This window comes from Chenopodium album, chromosome 16 (assembly GCF_948465745.1).
Source record: "Chenopodium album chromosome 16, dcCheAlbu1.1, whole genome shotgun sequence".
Lineage (NCBI taxonomy): Eukaryota > Viridiplantae > Streptophyta > Magnoliopsida > Caryophyllales > Amaranthaceae > Chenopodium > Chenopodium album.
This window is the reverse complement of record NC_137849.1, coordinates 29,127,987-29,151,330: the sequence shown is the minus strand read 5'-3', so window position 1 is coordinate 29,151,330 and position 23,344 is coordinate 29,127,987. Positions and strand designations below refer to the sequence as shown.

Here is a 23,344-nt window from a genome sequence, read left to right as displayed (position 1 = left end):
TCTATTTCATGGCATGGTCGTATCCTCGAGGTGCGTATCTTAATCTTTTATATGTTTTTTCATCACCATTGATTTATCGTATTATTTTCTTAGGCTTGGGGGTATTCGTACCTGCCTTTTCTAGCCCCCAGGATACTTGGGGAGGCTCGTTTTCCTATCGACCATCGTCTGGTCATGATTAGGAAAAGACGAGCAACTTCAGCCGGCGACTTTTGCTAGAGGGTTCTTTCCGAGACTCGTACGTCGGTGAGTATGATTTTGAAAGCACACATTTCCATGTATATATTTTTTGAGTGATTTTATCATGTGGTCGTGTTTTATATATCGATCTCCATCCTTGGAGTTTGGTTGTCAGGGTCCCTGAGGCTGTCCAGGCAGGTATGGTTCGCTACCGTTTTCGGGTCCTTTATCAAGGACTTTCTGTGCTTCAGAGGACGGACGCTTAGTTCTTAGGCGAGCGTGTCTCCTAGAAGTTCTCGTCAGAGGAACCTTTGGTTCTTGCAGACCCTCAGATTCGGATGCTGCGTCCGGACCTGCTGTCTACCGAGGATCGAGCTCAGGCGATCCGTGGTTATCCAGCAGAGCATCTGGTGCTGCCGGGTGCATCTAACCCGACATTCGTTGCATCCAGGCTGACTTCTTTTCCACCTTTCGTTCCGGTTAGTATTTTTCTTTTCTTTTCCTTTTCTTTATCTTATGTTCAGCACTTTGACTTTTTTATTATTGTATTTTCAGCGAGTCGAGCTGGGTGGTTGGGTGCCTTCCACGGCAGAGATCACGTATACAGACGCTTTCGGGTCGGTAATTCGTGAGATTCTTCCAGCGGTGAAGGATGAGGACATACCGTCCGTACTGGAGACGGTTGAGTCGGTATACATGTATATTTTTTCTTTTCAATATTTCATATTCATTTGTTTTATTACTGTCCTTTATTTGAAATAGGTTCCGCGAGAGACCGTGAACGGCATGGTGAGGACTATGTGTGCTTTTCGAGCAGCTTATAGCAGAGCCCTCGTGGCTTTGTCATGCCGTGATCATCGGATGGTCGCGGTAAGTTTGTTTGCTTTTTTTTTTGTTTTTCAAAGTTATTACACATTTTCTGTATTAATCTTTGTTTTGGATTTTACAGGATGTACAACAGCTTTCCAAGAGTTGCCGAGCATCATGACTTCCACTTTTATTATATACATATATATTTATTTATTTATTTATTTTGGCTTATGGAAAATGTACATATACATTTTTTATTTTTTCTGTTGTACATATGACACACATTTTTTGTATATATCATAATTTATTTCTATAAGTGTTAAAAAGCGAAAAAATTTCCAAGGGAGGAAAAGGGTTTCCGACTTACCCCCCTCGAAAAAATAAAAAAAAGAAAAGAAAAGGAAAAAACGAAAAGAAAACCAAAGGGGAAGAAAAAAAGGTAAAAGAAAAAAGAACTTAAAAGAAAATAAAATAAAATAAAGGAAGTTAGAAAGAAAAATAAAATAAAAAGAATAAAGAAAGGAAACAAAACTAACAAAGGCAAGCTTATGCATTAGTCATAAGATTTCGTTGATATTCCATTATTAAGTAGTCCGAAATATGGAAATAAACCAACCAACATGTCGCAACAGAACAGGGCGCACACATCAAGATGGGTTGCGCGTGGCTATTGCCCACATGTAAATTGGTTGTGCGCGGTAGGCGCACGCAACTCGCGAGGTGCACGCGCCACCTGCGGGAGAACTTTCCTTTGGGCGAAAATTGCCGAAAAATTACCCCGTTTGGATCTATATAAACGTGGTTTTGTGTAGGCTTTTGATCATCTCACATTAATTGGTATTATAAAGAAAAATTATTTCTCTTTTTCGCCACATTCTTTTTCTTTTTCTTTGGTTTGAACAATGGTAAAAACATTTGAGCAACATTTGAAACAACGGGTCACTTCTCTTTCAACTGAGGATAAATTAGCTTTTAAAATATACCACCTTGATATCCTATTAAGCTATATGCAACTCAATATAAATTTTGATTTCCTCCATGCCATAGTTAATCATTAGGACTCGAACCACCATCTTTTCCTCTTTAAAGGGGATGAAATTGTCCCATTACCTGGCGAGTTTGAGGCTCTACTAGGCTTCCCTGCAAATACTCTCCCCGTGACATATGCCTTTACCTTGTCAGATTCCAAACCTGTGTTTCAACAATTTTTTTGCTTAAATGACAATGATATGGCCAAAATTGGGACAGAAGAAGGCGTGAATTTAATTCAATTTATTAAATATTTCGTCGCCCCTCGTGACAATTTAACTAATCAATGTTTTAAAATTCGTGCTTTGTGTTTTTGTCTTTTTGTCAATTGTTTGCTTAGGACAGGTAAAGAATATGGAGATTATTCTATTGTGTTCATAGTGGAACAAATAGAGGGATGTTATTCACCCGTTCCCTTAGCTTTGGCGGAAACCGTACTTTGCTTGAATTGCCTCAGAGAAGACCCAAACGAGAACGATTTCACGGGAAGTCCACTCCTATTACACGTACGTTTCTTTTTTTTTTTTGCGTCGTATCTCAGCGCAGCCTTGAAAGTTGTGCTGCCCTGACCAGCGCAATCTTCTAGGATACACGCGACTGATTGTCATGCGCTCGCCACCTGTTGGTGTAATGTCGCAAATTAATTAATTTTTTTTCTTTTTTTTGGATTTGGCTCATGGAGCGTTTGCGAATTGTTGATCAGCCACAAAATCTTGAGGCTGACGGAGTGAGAACGTTCCTAACATACGCTTTGTGATTCCTTGGTGGAACATAAGTAGTATGATTGGGAATAGTTTTAATTGTCCCTACATTAGGCTTTTAGGCCTCTCTAGTACTACTTACATCTTTCCTTGCAGGGTGATGAGACAGTACGGGATGAAACAAATTATTCCCCCACAGGATTGTGATGCCCCTAAAGATGTGAATTTTAAACCTGAAAGGATTCCTCGTTGGATGGAATATTGGTCTAGCCTTCTTAAGTGGGTGGTGCAAAATAACACGGCGAGCATAGTACTATCTTCCTTTTTCAAAGCTTGGATGAATGCGGCGGACAAGGGAGAATTAAATAAGGCTTGTTAACAAAATCAAGCCGCCTCGGCTCGCAATCCACCCAAGCCTTCGATGCATTCAGCTACTGCTACTCCTTCTAATGGCCAAAACAAAAGAGTGATAAGAAAGTTAGACTTCTCCTCATCACCTAAGGCTCGTTCAAGGGAACCTAAAAGGAAGGCTCCTCCTAAACCTGCGCAACAAGGCGTGAAGATTAAGGATCCTTCATTAAATCCTCGCAAGAAGGCTCCAACAAATGCTAAGGATAAGGGAAAGAGAGTTGAAAAGGCCCCTATTCCTAAGTTGAAGAATAACGTTTGGGTCAAAAAGAAAGGCAAAGAGGTAAAGATGGGAACGGGCCCGGCACGACTCTGGCACAACCTGGCATGGCACGGCGGCCCACATGTGGGCCGTGCCGTGAACAAAAAAATGAAATCCGGCACAGGCACGGCATGGGCATGGCGGGCAGCACGCTGGCACAGCCCATGCCCAAATAAAACTTATTTAATTAAGTTTATTTATATAAATTTATTTATATAAACTTATTTAATTAAAAAAACTTATTTAATTAATAAATAAATTAGTTTATTTATATAAACTTATTTAATTATTTATAACACAATAAATCGATTTTTCTTTTATATACATATATATTTATAAAAAAAAAATTACGGGTTGGCCCGCAGCCCTGCACGGCACGGCCCGCCAGGCACGTGGGCCGTGCCGTGCCGTGGGCTGGGGTGTGCCAAAATTTGGCACAGCACGGCCCGGCACGAGCCCCGCCCAAGCACGGCCAGGCACGACCCGCGACGGCCCGGCAAGGCACGATGCCCTCCTTTACGAAAGGGGAAAGCTCTAAGGTCGCTGAGAGTACTACAATGGAAACTACTCCTCCGTCAACTGTGACGATTAAGGACATAGTAAAACCTTAGTGCGTTACACACTATTAGTAGTTTAATAATTTTTTTAATAAAGTGTAATCACTAATATGTTTTTTTTTAATTACTTATTATCTATTTCTATGATATCTTTTGAATTTTTTTTTGGAATAAAAATGAGCTCTTTTTTTTATATAACTGAATCATAAAGATTGCCTATGTATTCGTATTACGAAATCAAGTCTTTGCGTAGTTCTTTGCAAAAAAGAGTTATTATTTTTTGTTTTTTTTCTTTAATCCTACTTTTAGAAATTAAATGAAAAATTAATCAAACTTTGTTTAATAATTTAAATCAAAGTTTAATTGTGTTGTTTTCCGAGTATACATAATGTTTGAAAAATGCCCTTATTTTATCTCTAGTAAAAATCAAAATTCTATTTAAGCGTAAAATTCTGGGTTCGTAGTTCGTCATTAGGTGGCACACGCAACGTCTAGGGTTACGCGTGCCTGTCGCGCGCAATTGATTTTGTTGCGCGCGACACCTATGCTACGAGTGTATTTTTTTTAAATTTTTTTTTAATCATTATTACCCCCCAAGTGTGAAGTGTTTTTTCGTGATGTTCGAAAAAATCTAAACACTTTGAACGGTATATGTTTTTTTATTATCCCCCCAAGTGTTATGAACTTTATCGTGTGATTTGGTAAAGTGCATAACACTTAGAATCTTTCTTTGAATGCTAGGAGACATGATCGTTAATTGTGAATGAACGAGTTTATCCGGATTTTTATATGTAATATTTTTTAAGTCGATCAATGTTTATTAATTGTTGGATTTCATCGCCACCAATATCCATTAATCGAACGGCTCCTCCTTATAGAATTTAAATTATGCGGTATGGTCCTATCCAATTAGGTTTGAATTTGCCTCTTGGATCGGTTGGTGGACCCCTAACCTTTTTTAGTACAATGTCACCTTCTTTAATATTACGGGGTCGTACCCTTTTGTTAAAGTGTCGCGCTATGCGTCGTTGGTAGACTTGTACATGATGCAAAGCTTTTAATCATCGTTCATCAAGGAATAAAAGCTCTTCATACCTTGCTCGTACCCATTCAGCTTCTGGTAGCTTACTTTCGAGTACGATGCGTAGGGATGGTATTTCTAGTTCAACTGGTTGAACTGCGTCCATGCCGAAAACTAAGGAGTATGGAGTTACTCCTATTGATGTTCGTTTGGATGTTCTATAACACCATCGAGCGAAGGGTAGTTTGTTCGGCCAATCCTTATAGTTTTCTACCATTTTCTTAATGATGACTGTTATGTTTTTATTCGTCGATTCTACTGCTCCGTTCATTTGGGGTCTATATGGAGACGAATGATGATGTTTTACTTTATAATGAGCTAAGAGGGTCTCGACTTCTGCTTTGAATAGAAATACCTGGTCACTAATTAGTTCATGTGGAACTCCATATGTACAAAATATGTTTCGTTTGAGAAACTTTGCGACATGTTTAGAAGTGATATTAATGTAAGAAGCAGCCTCGATCCACTTAGTAAAGTAAACGATGCTACTAGTACGTACTCGTGTCCTCCTGCTCCTATTGGAGAAACTTTACCAATTATGTCATATCCCCAAGTCGAAAAGGGCCAAGGGGAAGTGAGATTATATAGTTCAGATGGTGGGAGGTTTTGTAAATTGGCGAACATTTGGCACTCTGGACGTTTCTTGACATATTGTATGCAATCATGTTCCACAATCATGTTCCATGGTGAACCAAAAGTAGCCTTGTCGTGAGATTATTTTGGCAAAAATTTTTCCATTCATGTGAGGTCCACAAACACCTTTGTGAGTATTCTCCATAAGGCGCGTGGATTCAGGGTGGTCTATACACAATAAGATTTAACTATTGGGTACTTTTTTGCATAATTAACCATTTAATAAACCATATTGGGTTGCGAGTGTTCTCAAAGCTCGTTGGTCTTTTGATGAAGTATTTGCAGGATATGTGCCATGAGTTATGTATTGGAGGATATGATCATACCAAGGACTTTCTCCTTTGATGTCATTTATTTTCTCTATTGCGTTGCAATAAGCTGGTTCGTCTCTTCTATAAACGCACAATGGCATCTTATTTAAGTGATCTGAAATGTTGATCATTGAGGCTAATTTTGCTAGCGCATCGGCTAATTGATTCTCATACCTTGGGAGGTATTTGAAGTCAATATAATTAAAATGCTCGATGAGTTGCTCTAGGTGTGCTTGGTATAATATCATTGTGGAGTTCTTAATTTTCCATTTTTAAAGTATATGATTTATTACCAAGCTAGAATCTCCATATACCTCTAATTTTTGCATACCTATGCTAGCTGCTGCTTCTAGTCCAACAATGCACGCTTTACATTCCGCGGCATTATTAGTAGCCTCAAAGTCTGGTTTGGCAGAGATTGGAGTATGTGCTCCCTCTGGACTTATGAGTAACACTCCCACACCACATCCTTCTTTATTGGATGCACCGTCGAAGTACATTACCCACTTGTCATCTTGTGTCATGAGATTCTCTTCATCCGGAAGATGAGTCATTTCTGCATGACTTATTTGAATAGGATGTTGAGTGAGAAAATCGAATATTACTTTTCCTTTTATTAACTTTTCAGGAATATATTTTAGTTCGAATTCAGCAAACATTACCAACCCTTTGGATATTCTTCCTTATATGGGTGGTTGTTCAAACAAATACTTTATCAGATTTTGTTGTGAAATCTCATGAGTGGTGTGGGGTAGCATATTATGTCGTAATTTTTTGGTTGCCGACACTAATGCTAAACTTGTTTTTTCCAAGGTGCTATATTTTGTTTCATATTGGATAAATTTTTTGCTTATATAATATATTGCACACTCTACTTTTTCTACCTCTTCTGCTAACATGGCTCCTGTGGCTGTATCTGTAACGGTGATGTATAGCCTAAGAGGTAGTTTGGGTACTGGTGGTGCTAAAACTGGTGGACTTTTGAGATAATATTTGATTTCTCAAAGACCTCTTGGCATTGATCGTCCCATTCTCTTTTTTCAAATTTTTAAATATTAGCTCACAAGTCATTGTCAACTTATTGGTAAATCGACTAATTTATTTTTTCATTTTGAGGGGGAGGCATATCAACAATTGTCTTTATTTTAGAGGGATCGATCTCAATACCACGTGTGCTTACTACGTATCCGAGTAACTTTCCAGAAGTCACACCGAAGGCGCATTTTTGTGGATTCAATCGCATTTTATATTCATTTATGTGAGTGAAGAATTTGCGTAAAGCTTTTATGTGTCCTATTCTATCTTTGGACTTCACGATCATGTCATCCATATATACTTCTATTTCTTTATGCATCATATCATGCAAGAGAGTCGTAACCGTTCTTTGGTACGTAGCTCCTGCAATTTTTAGACCAAAGGCATGACGGTATAGCATTTTGTACCCCAAGGGGTAATAAAGCATGTCTTTTCTTCGTCTTCTTTTGCCATTAAAATTTGGTTGTAACCTGCGTATCCATCCATAAAGGATAACATCGCATGTTCAGCCGTGTTATCTACTAGTATGTCAATATGAGGTAGAGGAAAATCGTCTTTAGGGCTAGCCTTGTTGAGGTCCCTAAAATCAACACACATGCAAACTCGTCCATTCTTTTTATGGACTGTAATTACATACCCGAATGAAGCCTACGTCTAATTGCTTTTGTACTTCCTCTTTTATTTTTAAAGCGACGTCAGGTCTCATTCGTCGAAGTTTTTGTTTCATTGGTTTAGAGGTAGGGTTCAAGGGAATGGTATGTTCCGCGATTTCCCTATCTATTCCAGGCATGTCCTTGTATGAACAAGAGAAAACGTCTTCAAATTCTTTAAGCGTCGATATGAGGATCGATCGCTCTTCCAGGTTTAAGGTTAAGCAAATGTTTTCATTGGGTCCTATACTGATTGTTTCAGTTTCTTCAATTACATAATTCTTTTGTTCTCGTTCATTCATTAATTTAACCAGTTTGTTAATGTTATCATCTTCATTAGATTGATTATTATAGCATTCAAAAGATTCAACAGAAGGCATATACTCGGAAATAGAGCTCATAATATTGAAATCAAAAGAAAGTACATTGAGAGGAGAATCCTTTTTGGGATCCTCATCCTTAGAACTAGAAAATAAAGACTCAATAATGGCCACAAGACCTAAATTTTCAGCTTCCTTAAAATCTAGACTAGACTCATCGTTAGATTCTTCAAAAATCTCCCTTTCGCCTGTGGTGATCTCCAGCTTGTCACCTTTATGGTTAATCCACTTGAAAGTCTTTCTCCATCCATGCTCAAAGGTTTAGTTGAAAGGGGTGATCAATGAGGTTGGGTCAAAAGCTTCATCTTGGATGGAATTTTTGATTAGTCATTGTAGCAACATGGTTTTGCTCTAGTCCAAATAGCAAGTTAAATGCTTGCCTATCATAGCACCCTAGAGTTGGTGTTTTGATTGAACGATTTCGAAATCGTCATTTAAGAAGTAGCAATCGTGGAATATTTTGAATCCAGACTTCTTGATACCTTCTAGAACTAGTGGTTCTAGAAAGTCATAACATGGGTAATCTTCTCCTTCCCTAATGAATTGTCCTTTGAGAGTTCGATTGTAAGATGGGAGTAAAGAGATTATCCCTTTCTTGTTTCTATTCTACGTGCTTTGATCTTAGCATCGTGAGACTTGAGTTCTTCTTTGGTTGGCTTATATCCCAATTTAATAGAAGAGCTTTTCTTTGGGATAGGAAGTAGAAGAGATTTCTTTATTTCTATTCCCAAAGGCATCACAGGAAAGTAAATACTCTTGAATAAGATGTTGTTTACTATTAGGGTGGAATATGGATCAAGCTTGAATGGTTCTTCAAGGCTTTCCACCATTTCTAGTGTGCAAATTGCCTCTACGGCGAATCCCCACATTTCCTCTTCATCATTATCATGGTTTATTTCAAAAAGTGATTGATCATTTATCGCTATTTTAAGAGGAGAAGCATGTATAGTCATAGGAAGACCTTGATAGTTAAACCTAATCATTTGGTGGAGCGAAGATGGTATTGCTCCAAGCTCATGTATCCAAGGACGTCCAAGAAGAAGGTTGAATGTAGGTTTAATGTCCATGACATGGAATTCAACCACCTTTTGTATTGGGCTTGTGGTAATTGGTAGCTTAACAGTCCTACACACTGATCTCCTTGAATTGTCATAAGCCCTAATACTTTGTGTTGTTGATTGAAAATCTTTTTCTGGATTAAGGCCTAAATATTTCGCAATTCGTAATGGGCATACATTTACGGCAGACCCATTGTCAACTAAAGTAAGAGGGATGGTGTATCCCTTGCACCCCACAGTTAGATATAGTGCATTGTTGTGGGTATTGTCTTTTGAGGGCAAATCATCACTAATAAAGGTGATTGGTTTGTCGGATTTTTCTCTAGTAAGCAAGCTAACAAGATCCTGTGGAGTTGTGTCCGTACATATAGACAAAGAAGTTAGAGCATTCATAAGAGAATTCCTATGTTCTTTAGAAGTACTTAGGAGTTCCCAAATGCTAACATTCGCCTTAGATTGGCGAAGTTGTTTAACCAATGGATCTTCTACCTCAGGTGGAGGTCGTACTAGATTTTTGACTTGATTTTGAGTGGTCAAAGATCCATTTGTTTGCGTTCGATAAACTCGCCCAGAACGAGTTAGATGATCTATCTCGTTTGGGTTAGTTGTAGGAATCGTGAACCAACTTTCTTCTAGAGGCTTTGAATGTGCCTCCATTTCAAGATGCTCCATGAGTTGTGCTTGATGACATTGTTCATCGAAGGAGAGATTTGATAAGTCTTGTGATTTCCCCAAGAAATGATCCCAATCAAGCGCTCCACCTGTTTCATTTTGGAGATAAGGTGGAGGTGGGACGGCGACATACTTAGAGACATACAAGTCTTGGAAGTCGTCGTCCCATAACCCACACACTTCATTAGTTGCCCCTATGAGTGTTGTGGTTAGAGGGTTCCCTATGGGAGAAATATAATTCATAGGATTGAATGTGTCGCTTCCCATATGATCCTCATCAATGTGAAATGTCCCTAATGAGGATACATTGTTGGTGGGTTTAAGCGTAGGAATTCTCCCATCGTCTACTAGATCTTGAATTTTATGCTCTAGGACAAAGCAACGTTCAGTATCATGTCCAACACCTCTATGATAAGCACAATAGGCATTGTCATCCCATTGAGAGTTTCTTTTTTCTGGATGAGTGGGTGGCGTTGGCCCTATTAGTGTGAGCAATCCTTTTTCATTTAGTTTTTCAAGCAACTCTATATAGCTCACAGGAAATTACGTGAATCTTCTTTCTTTTGTCCATGTTTTTCGAGGGTCATTATATCACATTGTACTATTATATTGCGTGGAAGTCGCAAATACGTCAATAGAGGATGAAGTGTTATCATTCTCATTTTTGTAGTTGTTCTTAGGTTGATGATGATGAGGCTTATTTGCCTTTCTTTAGCAAGATCATCTTCAATCCTAGTAGCCACAGAATAGACCTTTTGAAAAGTGTCTAAACCAAGGTAACGTAGATGTTTGTTGTACCTTTCATGACAATTGCCAATGAACTTTTGTACAAACTCGAGTTTAGGTGGCCTTTGGGCAAGGTGGGCCGCCTTTTCTCGCATCTACCATAGAAAGCAAGGAAACCTTCATCGTTGCCTTGCTTAACCATTTCAAGTTCACGCAAAGTTGATTTGAACTCTACGTTACTCTCATATTGGGTAATGAAAGCCGAAATTACATCTTCCCATGATGTCTTGAACTTAGCATCTAGCCCATAGTACCACTCTCTCGCGGCTAGGTCTATAGATAAAGGGAAATTCAAAGCATAAAGCTTAGGATCAACTCCCTCTAAAGCCACAGTGCCAGTAAAACTCATTAAATGATATTTTGGATTATTGGTCACCTTGAATATTGGCAAGTCCGTAGCTACAAACTTTTCTGGTAAAGTGAGTCCTGTAGAAGGAGCAAACTTTTCTGCGTCAAAGCACTTGTTCCCCATTGTGGAAGGAAGAACAACCTTCTCTAACGACTTCTCTTTTATGGATAGTTCATCCATATTTTGTTGTAAAGCCAAAGCTTTGGCTTTTTTCTATTCAGCTTTTTCTAGTTTCTTAATTGTTCTCTCCTCGGCCTCTTGAGCCTTTTCTTCTCTCAAATGAACAATCTCTTCTTGGAGTTGCTCTATGGTTGACATCATTGTTGGACTAGAGTAAGTTGTTGAGGGAAGTTGGTTTCAAAGGGGTGAATTGTTTGATGATAAACGTAGAATGCGAGTGCCCGGGAGTATTCGTTCCTATTGGAAACCGGCCCTAAAGGAAGTGTGAAAGGATAAGGAAATCAATACGCTTGTTTAGAAGACAAAAGGAAGAAAAAAAAGGGAAAAAGACGCAAGATGCATTCGAATGGGTATCATCGCCTTTAAACAATTCATTAATAATTATATTGTTTGTACGAGTCAATTGTTCTTGAGGAATCAAAAGGATCTCGTAAAAGTAGGCGCGCGCAAGTAACCAGGTTGCGCGCGGAAGGCGCGCGCATCTCTGGCTCTTGCCTTGGTCGTGGTCGCACAACTGCGTGAGTTGCGCGCGCCATTTGCTCGTGCGATTTTTTTCCGAGCAGTTTTTTTTTATGTTTGTGACTCATTTTTTTTAACGACTTTTTTTTATGATACGCCTCGAATGCGACTCAAAATTACGAAGGGACAACTTCGTAATTGGGAACCTAACCAAACTAAAAAAAAAAAAGCTATCCTAAACACGTCGCATATAGTCATATAATCACATAAGCATACCATAAGCCAAGATTCACATAATGCCTTTCTAAGGTCTAAAGCTTGGGTGTCCAAAGGTACCATATCTTAAGGAACGATGCACAAATCAAGCACTCAACGTGTTGACTCATGACATAGCCCTCCCAACATATTGTTGGCGATATGGGTGGGATGATTGTTATTGATTTTAGGATAGAAGCCTAGTGTTGGAAACCCCTAGTCAATAAGCCAATCCCCAAAGGTTATAGTGTGCTACGATTATGCATGATGAAATGTTGCTTGTTTGGCTTTTACTTTTGTGAAAAAGGAAGATATTATGCGTTCAAGTCTCTCTTTCTAACTAGAGATTATCCAAGTTAATTCCCGTCACAACCCATAGGCAACCTAGTGTTGGAAACCTTGGACCATAACTAAAAATTAATCTTGTAACCTCTAAGTCCCCAGCGGAGTCTCCACTATAAGGAGGGTGTGCCCATCGTAGGGGATCCTTCTTCTTAAATGCCCATGGCCCTTTAAAATCCTAGGACTTTACACTTTTTAGGATGTATTAGGATTTGAATTCCTGACCGTTTGGGGGACCTTAAATTAGAATTGATCCTATCATTACTTTTTTCTGTAAGAAACATGTAGGAGTCGCCAATGAGTTTTAGGAAAACTCATAAACCTTGTACATGCCTTTCTCCAAAGTAGAGTTCAAGGGATATTTAGCACGAATTGTAAGTTTTCCCATGCCCAAATTGGTCTACGTGTACCAGAAATGAGTTCAGGAGCAAGGGTACTAAAATAACGTTCCTTTTAGGTAGGAATCGCTATTCTAGCCCTAGTGCGGCCTCCACTAGCTCTTCCTTTTTCACAATTTCATCACCAAACAATATATGCAACGTGGCTCCTAAAAACTAAGTTAGTTGATTTTATTTACAAGCATTAATCACGTAGGAATTACATTGCAAAAGTCGTTATACTTATTTAATCAATATTAGTGAAAAGAACAATAAATAAACAAGATTCGCCTTGACTTAGGTGATCAATTAACAATTAATTATTCAATTCTATTCTTTATTTAACATAAGATACTATGTGGAATTAATTAATTAAAAGTTTTTTTAAAGTGATCAAACAACACTAATTAATTGATTAAAAGTTATTTAAACAAGAAAAGTAAAGGTGATTGATCTAAGTGCTCGGGAATTTACCACTTCTCCTTGCTAGATCTTCGTTTAGAACACTTATGGACTCCTTCTTATTAAGGAACCTCTACCGTAGTAACAAGTATTCAGGGGGTGAGTGTTTAGGACAATAGGTTTAAGAGTACACAAGTTCACAAAGTTTCTGCTAGAGTTTTGGGTTAATTTTTGTCCATTTAAGCCTCGTATTAAGCCTCTATTTATAGGGAATGGATACATTTAGGGTTTCGAGTGTTCTGCCGCAGCAGGTGTCGCGCACATCTAAATGGGTTGCGCGCGACAACCCAGTGCTAGTGATTTAGATGCGCTTCTAAGGGCAGCGCAACTGGATGTCTTGCGCGCGGTATTATGGTAAGCTTCGATTTTATATTTTTATGAAATTCTGAATCTTCCGCAAGCGCATCACTAGAGATTGCGCTGGGTGTCACGTGCAACTAATTAAGTTGCGCGCACCAGACCAGCGCGACTCATTGAGATGCGCGCGACTCATTTATTTTTAACCTAGTCGCCTTTAAATCCGTCAAAATTAGGTTTTAACCTCGGGCTTCAGCCTAATTAAAATCGGCGGGCTTAGTTAATTTGGACCTTAATTCATTTTGCTTTGGGTTAGGCTACTCATTTTGCATTCTTGTGACTTAATCAGTTGTCCATAAGCATTATTCACGTTGGTCCAACACAAAGATAGTTTTACTTATCGTCATAGCACGACCTGTCGGGATAGGAGGCCAAAAGTAGATGTCTACGGTTTGTGTCATTATCATGAGATAAGAAGGTATATATTGCATTTGGTTGTTGTATTTGCAATGTTGTTGCTTTAGTGCTTCGGTGTAATTGTTAGTGTTTAAAGAGTTCTTGCATGTTGTATATTACAGATGGATGAGGAAATTCTTAAAATCCATTATCATGCTAGGTGTGTTCGTGTAAAGGTAAATGATATAGATAGATATTTCTTAATTGATGTGCTTAATGAGATGTGTGAGGAGTTTAAAAAGAGTGAAGTTGAGGTACCAACATATCCTGGGTTACACTATTGTTTTAGTGGAAAGAGTATATCTTTGGTAGATAATGGGACTTTGATTAAGATGTTAACAATATTACACTAATTAAAAAAAATAGATGAGTGGGTTAGTTGCTTAGCTAAGCCTGCTTTCATTTGGAATCTTGCCCAAACTGTGAGAAAAGCACAAAATCCAATTGTTGGTCCACAAGAAAACCTCAATGCTGCCCAAAATGTACAAGCTACACCCAACAATTATTATGGCCCACCTATGATTCCTTTCCCAGCCTAAACCCCTCATATGGCCACTGTTGAGCCTGGCGCACAACCATCTCCCACACATGTGAGACACCCTTATTTCTATGGGAAGCTCAACACAACAACCAATTCAAAAATTACCTATTAGAAAAAACCCAACAAGACTTCAAAACTCACCCCCTTCTTGTGAACTACACAGTAGAAAGCTACCAAAACTTTTAGAAGAGATTTCTCCTGACTCTCCACCACATGTTTCGCTAGCAGCACCTTCTGATAACTTGAACATGTATAAATCTCAGCTTTCATCAACTACACCTAGAAGAAGTCCTAAGTTTTCATCAACTACACCTAGGAGAAATTTGGTGTGAGAATGGCACGTTCAAGCTTATACAAGATGAAGAATTTTGCTATATATGGAGATGATACAAGGTGGACATGATGATTCCTATGGGCAGCTACCATGATATTGTGAGATGATTAAGGGCAGGAACCAAGGTTCTATAGCATTTTTCTTGTGGAAAACACAAAGCAACATGAGAGAGCTCTTCGATTCAGATGCATATTGATAAGTTTTGCTACTCAAATCAATGATGTCATAAATGGTTGTAGGGGCTTAGTGGGTGTGGATAATTGCCACTTAAAAGGCAACTATGGTGGAGTACTACTCTCTACTGTCTCATTGGATGGGAATAATGAGATATTCCCTCTTGTAGTAGTAGTGGTTGACTTAGAGAATAATAATAGCTGGATTTGGTTCTTTACTCATTTGAAAAACATACTCACTCAGACAGGAAGAGATAACTGGACAGTATTGAGTGACAGGCAGAAGGTGTTGCTACTAACTCTCGTTTGTATTTTACCATGACTTGAATACTGGTTTACTAACAGTCCTTTTTTTTATGTTAAGGGAATTGATCCATCATTAGATCAAGTTTGGCCAACTTGTGACAGTAGGTATTGTGCAAGGCATCTATGCAAGAACTTCAAGACTGGATATCCTATTGTGGTCATGCACCAACTTTTCTAGGCTGTGACTAATGCATATTCAGCATTCAGTTTCAAAAAAGCTCTCCAGCAAGTTCAGAAAGCTGCAAGACTTGGAGCAGTGAAATGGTTCAAAGACATGGGCCCACTTGAGAGATTGACAAAATTCAAGTTTGACCCAAACTTGTGCTGTGATGAGAACACCAACAACTTTGTGGAGAGCTTCAACAGTACCATAGGAGTTGACAGGACATACCCTATTTTAAATTTACTAGAAGGTACAAAAAAACCACTTACTTTAACTCAATGCAGTTTGGTTTATAATTTGTCATGTTCAATTAAAGTTTCTATATATGTGCAGGTGTCAGAAGAATTTCTATGGTTAGACATGACAACTGTTAGAGCAATGGAAGGATGAGGGAGTGTGTCCAAACATTAGGGAAAGAGTAGAGTTGTAAGAAGGAAGTTAAGACTTTATCATACATATCCATCAGGGAGGGGAGAGTATGAGATATCAGATGGGAGAAGCATGCTACCTGTTTCTCTAAACACTAAGAGTCGTGTCTGTGGTAGGTTGAAAATTGAAGGAATTCCATGTAGGCATGGAGTAAGAGTTATACTTCATGCTGGGAAAGACCCTCTGGATTTTGTTAGTGAATGATACTCTATTTCTAGGTACAAGGCAGCTTACAAAGGCAACATCTTGCCCATACCTGATCCACAACATTGGCCTAACCTAGATATCCTAAACTGATCCCTCCAACTATGGGGGGTAATGGTCCAATTAATCGGCAAAAAACCGACCCGAAAGAAAAAAGATGTTAAAAATTTCCCTTTAGGAATAGGTAGTTAAGTCATACTTGACATGAAATCCTCCCAGAAAGCTATCTTCATTTTGATAGTAAAAGATATAAATGCGGCGAATCGAGAAAGAGCTTATTAGCTTATTTCAAATTCATGGATAGAGGCAATGAAACTTTATTTTTTTAGTAAAAGTGGCATATATGTCCTTTGTGCCTCTTTATATTAGCTGCCCAAGAATTTGAGTTTGTGGAAAAAGTCACCAAAGTGTAGGCAGACCTTCTAAGAACAAGAGGAGAAAGGAGGGTGAACAAAGAAAAGGCAAGAGGAGCTCAACTGTCCACTGTAGGAACTGTAAGCAGTTTGGACATAACACCATGACTTGCAAGGGTGGACCTACTAAGAAGGAAATACAAGAGATAGGTTTGTTCAAGACCAAAGAAACTGCCAAGGCAAGAAAGAGCTCAAGGCAACACAACTCACAAGATGCAGATGATGGGAACCTGATTGAAATGATGGTCAGTCAAGCATCTGCCCCACAACATGTTCCCAAAGCCTACACAAGCCAACCTGTGCCTTCATCCACCAATCCAAGCTCAAGCCAACCTGTGCCTTCAACCACCAATCCAAGCTCAAGCCAACCTGTGTCTTTAACCACTAAGCTAAGCTCAAGCCAACCTATGCCTTCAACCACCAATCCAAGAACCAAAAGTAGAGAAGCAACATTCCCTGCAGAAGCTTTCAATCAACCTAAACCAACCACCGCAGCAGTAACAAACAATGAGGAAGGCTACATCATCCCAAAAAGAAGGAAAATATTGAAGAGGTTGTCCGTGCTCTGATTTTATCCAAAGTCATATAGTCTTTTGCATAAATTTGGTTTTTTTTTTCTTTGGTCGGGGTTTATTGTTAACAAATTCTACTGTGATGGAGTTTACATTTTGGGTTGATTAACATTTAATTAAGTAGGAAGGGGTTAATTTTTTGGAATTGATTATTATGTAATTATGTTGGAGTGATAATTTTTTGGGTGTAACAAATGGTGAAACTGATATTATCTTATGCTATGAAATGGTACTCCTTCAATTTTCTTAGCTTAATTGGATCGTATAATATGAATGATGTGCATAATTTGACAATCAAGTCCAAATATTTCTTAGATAACAACAATAAACTTCATATAGGATGACTTCAAATGTTGTTACGTGATAAAGCTGAAATTTTTTTGCTACTACATCAATCCTATCAAATCACCCAACTTTAATCAAGATAATCACCAACAACATGATATACATAAAAAAACCCCTATTTTAACTGCATCCTTAAAGTAACTACTCAAATCATCTAATTTGTCAACAACATGTGCAACATCACTGGTCTGCATACTGCCCAGAATATCACCTTCATCCAACCATTTGAAGAAATCACAATCATTGCACTTAGAGAAAGCTTTCCCTAGGTTGTGATTGGTTGTTGATATCTTGATCTTCGCTAATTTAGGAGGATTGTAACAGCAACGTGGAGGCAGAAACTGAAGCGCACAACTTGATTTGGATTGAAAATAAGATCGAGAACTTGACATGGTGCATGCATGAGAAATTCGAAAACAAAAAAAAATCAAACCCTAGCTGAAGAAATTCGAAAATAGAGAAGAAGAAGGGTAATTTAAGGAGGAGGGTGGAGTACTGTGCTTGTGGAGGGAAATTTTCCCTCCATACTTAACCCATTTCAACGTTACTTTGTTGGAAAAATAAAACTAACAGGAAGTTGTAACGGAGGGATAACGGTAGTGTTACAGCGTAATCACTTTTGGGACCTTAAGGTTACAGCGTGGAACTTTTCAAAGGGAAGGAGTTAGCTCGGAAAAGCCAACACCTCGGGGGTATAGCGTAGAATTTCCCAAAATACAAATATTTGTGTTCAATGATGACAATGCCAAAGTTGATAACTTTTTTACAAAAATAAAACATAAAATTAATTAACGATAAGTAGAGTAACACATATACGTCACCCAGCCTAAAACCTTTATCAACAAACCTACCTTGATAGTCAAAAACTCAAATTAAACAATAGTACTTTCATGCCATTATTCGAATGTATTTTTCCAAACATTTGTACAATTTCATCCCCATTTTTAAAGCTTCATCCTCATTTTGATAGCTTCATCCATCTTCAATGACGCACTTCATCCTTAACCTATTTTAATGGGGAACTTCATCTTCAACATCACACTTTCATTATTCATCCAAAACACATCATTAATGTCTGTTTGGTTTCTTTTTTTATAAATGTAAATTTTTTTATATACATTTATACATAGTATTTATCTTAATTTTAAATGATATTTTTTTTATAGAGTGGACTCACAGTGAGTCCGTTCATTTATACGGGTTGTTCGTAGGTTTATTTTACTTGCGGGTCGCTTGTCGGTTCATTCAAAATCCCGCGAGCAGCCTGATCGCAGCCTGATACATAATTCTCATCTCTTCTTCTTTCCCACGTTTTTCTCCATCACTACATTTACTCTATTATTTCGACCGTTTCCTTCCATATCTCCCATGATCTGCTCCATTACTCCACTTAATTTTATAATGTCTGGTGATTTAAGGGAAGAGGTTTCAAAGATTCTATACCTTCGAAAGTTTATCTTAAACAACACAAAAAGCAAAAATCCTCAAAAAAAAAAGGAGTTGCAATAATCTATGGCTGGTAGGTTTTGAAATTCAATATATACAATTTTATTTCGTTTTCACTAATTCGATGTTTATAAATTTTTTTTTATTTTAGTGTTTTTTTTTTTACTTATATTTACAACCAAATTTTAGAAGTTATCGAGAAGAATCCTCGTCGTAAATGGGGGAAAGTTGTTGTTGAAGAGAATCAGTTTTTTAGAGCTAAAGGCATGTCTAGACTAGTGCATTGGTGGAATGTCAGCAAGGTACTCATAGGCCTCCTCAGACAAATTTTTTATTGACTCCATGGCTACTTCAATGTCAAACTAAAACAAAAAACACAACAACCACGTAAAATCCACATCACACAACAAACTAATATAAACAGAAAATATACCAAATATCACCACTTCACAAAACAAACACCACATCACATAACCAACTAAACAAAACAGTTCAAACGGGAAAAGCATACCAAAGTTGTTGCTCTTGCTGCTGACCAAAAGCTCCTTGAAAGTTGAGCCACTAAATTGCAACTTGAAGTTAGCCCATATATGCCTTACACAGTAGCATGCAAAAGGAGCAACAATCAGCAAAGCTTCTTGCAGGCCTTGTTCACATAGCAAATAACAACACTAAAGTTAGAAAGGTTAACCTGGTGCAAAACAACATTGAAACATAAGTATACACTAAGTATATGCTTACCTTTTGCAAATTTGACATAAAGGTATACCTAAGATCTTGATTTTCATCTTTAAGGGTCTGCATCAGCTACTCAAAAAACCAAACCCAGGTCACTACTAGAACAGGCCATTTTCCACAGAATTTTTCCATCGAAAACATCCTGAATTCTATCGGAAAGTGTCGCCGTAAACGTTTTTATAGGAAAATCAACCTTTTCCGACGGAATTCTAGCTTCGAAAGAGGTTTTCCAGCCCGGAAAAGTCCGTCGAAAAATGCTGCTGAAAAAATAAAAAATAAACCACGTCGTAGCACCACCGCCACGTCGTATCACCATCTCCAACCACCACAACCCAATACCCAACTGCCTGAAAAAACCCTAGAAAACCTATGGCCATCCCAACCCAGCAACCCGAAAACCACCGTAATGCAACTCACCTAACCCTATCACCCAAATCCATATCTACCACCAAAACCCACCTAAAAAAACTTAGATCTACAAGCCTATCCCTAACCCTAAACAATCAAGATCTACCTCACAAACCTAACTAAACAAAACCCAAATCTACAACCCTAACCAATCCGACCGAAACAACCATCCTAAGCAAAACACCTCACCACCCACCCTTACCGTGTCACACCCACTATCTAAATTGATCACCCACCAAAAAACAATCAACCACAACCGCCGAAAATCATAACCACAACCCAAAAAATAACAAAAAAAAAAGAAAATTAAAACAAGATAACATACCTTGAAAACGGAATTTGGCTTTGAATTTCACCTCAAACATGGTCAATAATAAGCCAAATTCGATAAAGAAAACTCTAGATCTAGAGTTTTGTTGGTCAAAATTGATCTTAAAAACCTTAAAAATTGAAATGGCGTAGAAGCTTGGAGAAGACTATAAGAGAAATGAGAAGAGAGAGAAGGAGAGGAGAGAGATAGATAAGAAAGTGAAATGAAGAGGAAAAGGGGGCGGGCGGCTGATCATGTAGGGTTTAGGAGATTTTTTTGTTTTTTTTTAATGTGAAATCTGTCGGAAAAACCTTAAAATTCCATCGAAAATGTCCAACGGAAGTTTATTGTGTGGGAAATTTTTGCCGGACTTGATTCCCGTCGAAAATATTTGTTTTCCGAGGGAAAATCTGTTGAAAATTAAGTTTTTCCTGTGAATTTAAATTCCATAGGAAATTTTCGACGGATTTTCGACGAAAAAGCTAAATCCGTTGGAATTTAAATCCATCGAAAATTCCGACTTTTCCGACAGATTTTCGTGTCCATCGGAAATGTCCTGTTTTCTAGTAGTGGGTTTCTTTGTTCTCTATTTCAACTGTAGCCCAGTCAATGGGAAAAATGTTATTATTTCCATCCTTACCAACTGCTATATGGATTTGTCCTAGATATGGACCTTTTAGTTAGCCCAATTAGTGGTCTACAACCAGAAAGGAACCCTTTTGCCAAAGGTGCCAGGAAAATGTACATTCTCATGAATAATAGGGGTTTAGGCTGCTCTACTCCATCAACTACTGCACAACAACCAAAACCAGGGATGTACTTCATGACAGCCTTCCCATAGTCCCAAACTCTTGTATAATGTTCTGTTGCTGAGCTATAAATCATGAGTTTAGTGCTTTCCCTTGCCATCCAAGCTTTACTATAGGTTATTGAATCCCTAGGTCACCTAAAACTCTCCTTCTGAAACTTTTAATCCTCCACCATGGTTTAGTTCTCCAATCCTTATTATACTTCATTCTCAGCTAAATATTCATCACTTAAGTTGTGATGGTTGCTAACCTTAACACACTTATGCTTTAAATTTAAGTTCTTAATCTGCCAAAAATCTTGGTTTACAAATGTAGGCGACTTTTGAGGCTCCTACGTTAAGCATGTGAGAATATGCTTGACAGTCATAGGAAGTAGGAATTAACAATACGATTAGGGACAACAATTAGGGACAAGGAAAGTAGGGAGCCGCCAACAAGTTTTTAAGAAACTTGTAAATCGTTCACGAATCATTTAAGGCAACCACAATTAAGGGACAACGAAAGGCAACAATGATTGACCCGTGAATGTTACACCCCATTCATAATCCATGAGATTACTAACTCCATACAATTTGGAACCACGAAAGGAGGATAGGGGATGATGGTACGAAGTGAGTCATGGAGTTACATTCGCTCGTATTGGCCTCTATTCGATTCTTATAGCGAAAAGTAATTCCTGCGATCTCAAAAGCATGCAAACAAAGATTTAATTTGCGCCAAACTATAATTATGCTAAATTGGTTGGATGTTAATGCAACATATAATTCTAAAATATTCGTGATCACTTGATTAAACAACAAGATTAAAAAAGAACCTAAACCAATCGTCCAAATTATCTTATTAGGCGTTATATTCAATTACATATTCCCTTTAAACATGAAATATGCTGATCATAAAATATAAAAAAATTAACATCAACATTGGAAGCAATTTAACAATAAATCCAACAATTAATATATAACAAACATAATAAAAATCGTAAGAAAAGTAATAGGAACAACTGGAACATGATTCTTTACTTTGATTTTGATTTTGTCTGCTTGCAACTATAAAACGATAAATGCGTTAGTAACTTCAAGGAAAATTAATAAATAACAATTGAAATTAAATCAAAATAAACTAGAGTTGATTTGGGTCCTAACCCTCAAATAATTCTACCTTTCACGCCTTGGTTTAAGTATATAACTACGGGTAAAGTACAGACTCCTTAGAGTGCTTAAGGGAAATATTGTGGAAGAATAAGGTAGGCTAGTGTTTAGGCTAGAGCATAGGAGAAAGAAGAGAGAATGATTTGATGCCCTAAAATTTAGGAAATTAGCCTCGTATTTATAGAGAAAATATGAGGGGTGAATCACAGAACCCTAGAAGTGAAAAGGTGTCGCGGAAAAAACCCTAAGAAAACACCGCGTCACGGTATGTGTGCCGTGACACAACGTGAGATACCGAGACACGGTGTAGCATGCCGTGACACGACATTCAGGTTTTCCTGAAAACCGTCCAGATTCATCTTTATCTTTGCTTAACAACTAAGAACGTGATATTTTAGGCATCGTTTCAGCTATTCCGGAAAATTTTCAGGCTTATGGTTTTATTATTTATTAATAGGGCTTAATTAATAAATAACATGAAATGAAATAAAAGGGTTTGGACTAGGATACGATTTGGACTGAGTTTGAATAAATGGTTTGACTGATTCGTTGACCTTAGTTTGTTTTAAGCACTATCGAGATTAAATACTTTACCCGACCAATAATGGTGGTGAAAGGTTGTTCATCATCGGGCTTGGTTTTGGGGAGACATTTTTAGGTGTCTATAGAAGCCCCTACTTTGACTGAATTTGTAGAAACGTTAGTTTCGAAAACAATAGTTAAAGTAGTTAATTGGGACGAAGAATAATTTAATACGTTCTGCGATCCTAAATCACTCTGTATACGCCGATACCTGTAGATTAGCGTTAGTTCCACAGATAAAAATTGAAGAGTATAGAATGCGTATCTGAAACCAATGTATCGATGGAAAACATGTTTGGTAGCTTAATAAGCCTCTAGAAATCCACCAGATGAAGACTGTTCGTTGTGATGTTTTTCCCTGCCTCGGCAATCGTGTTAGATGATGTGTTTCCCCGCCTCGGGAACGTTGTTACATGATGATTCCACGCCTCTGGAACATTGTTAGATGATGATTCCATGCCTCATGAATGTTGTTAGATGATGATTTTTCCCCGCCTCGGGAATGCTATTAGATGATGATTTTTCCCCGTCTCGGGAATTCTGTTAGATGATGATTCCACGCCTCTGGAATGCTTTTAGATGATGATTCTTCCCCGCCTCAGGAACTCTATAATCGCTGACTTCTTCGCCTTGAGAGGTGGTAACGACCGATAATTTTCTAAGCCTTGTGAAAAACTTGTCTGATTGAAGATA

At 38.0% G+C, this 23,344-nt stretch overlaps 1 pseudogene; it reads left to right on the top strand.

Moving 5' to 3' along the window:
- The window catches only part of LOC145585084 (laccase-10-like), a 159,348-nt pseudogene that overhangs the window by 68,520 nt on the left and 67,484 nt on the right, over window positions 1–23,344 (top strand).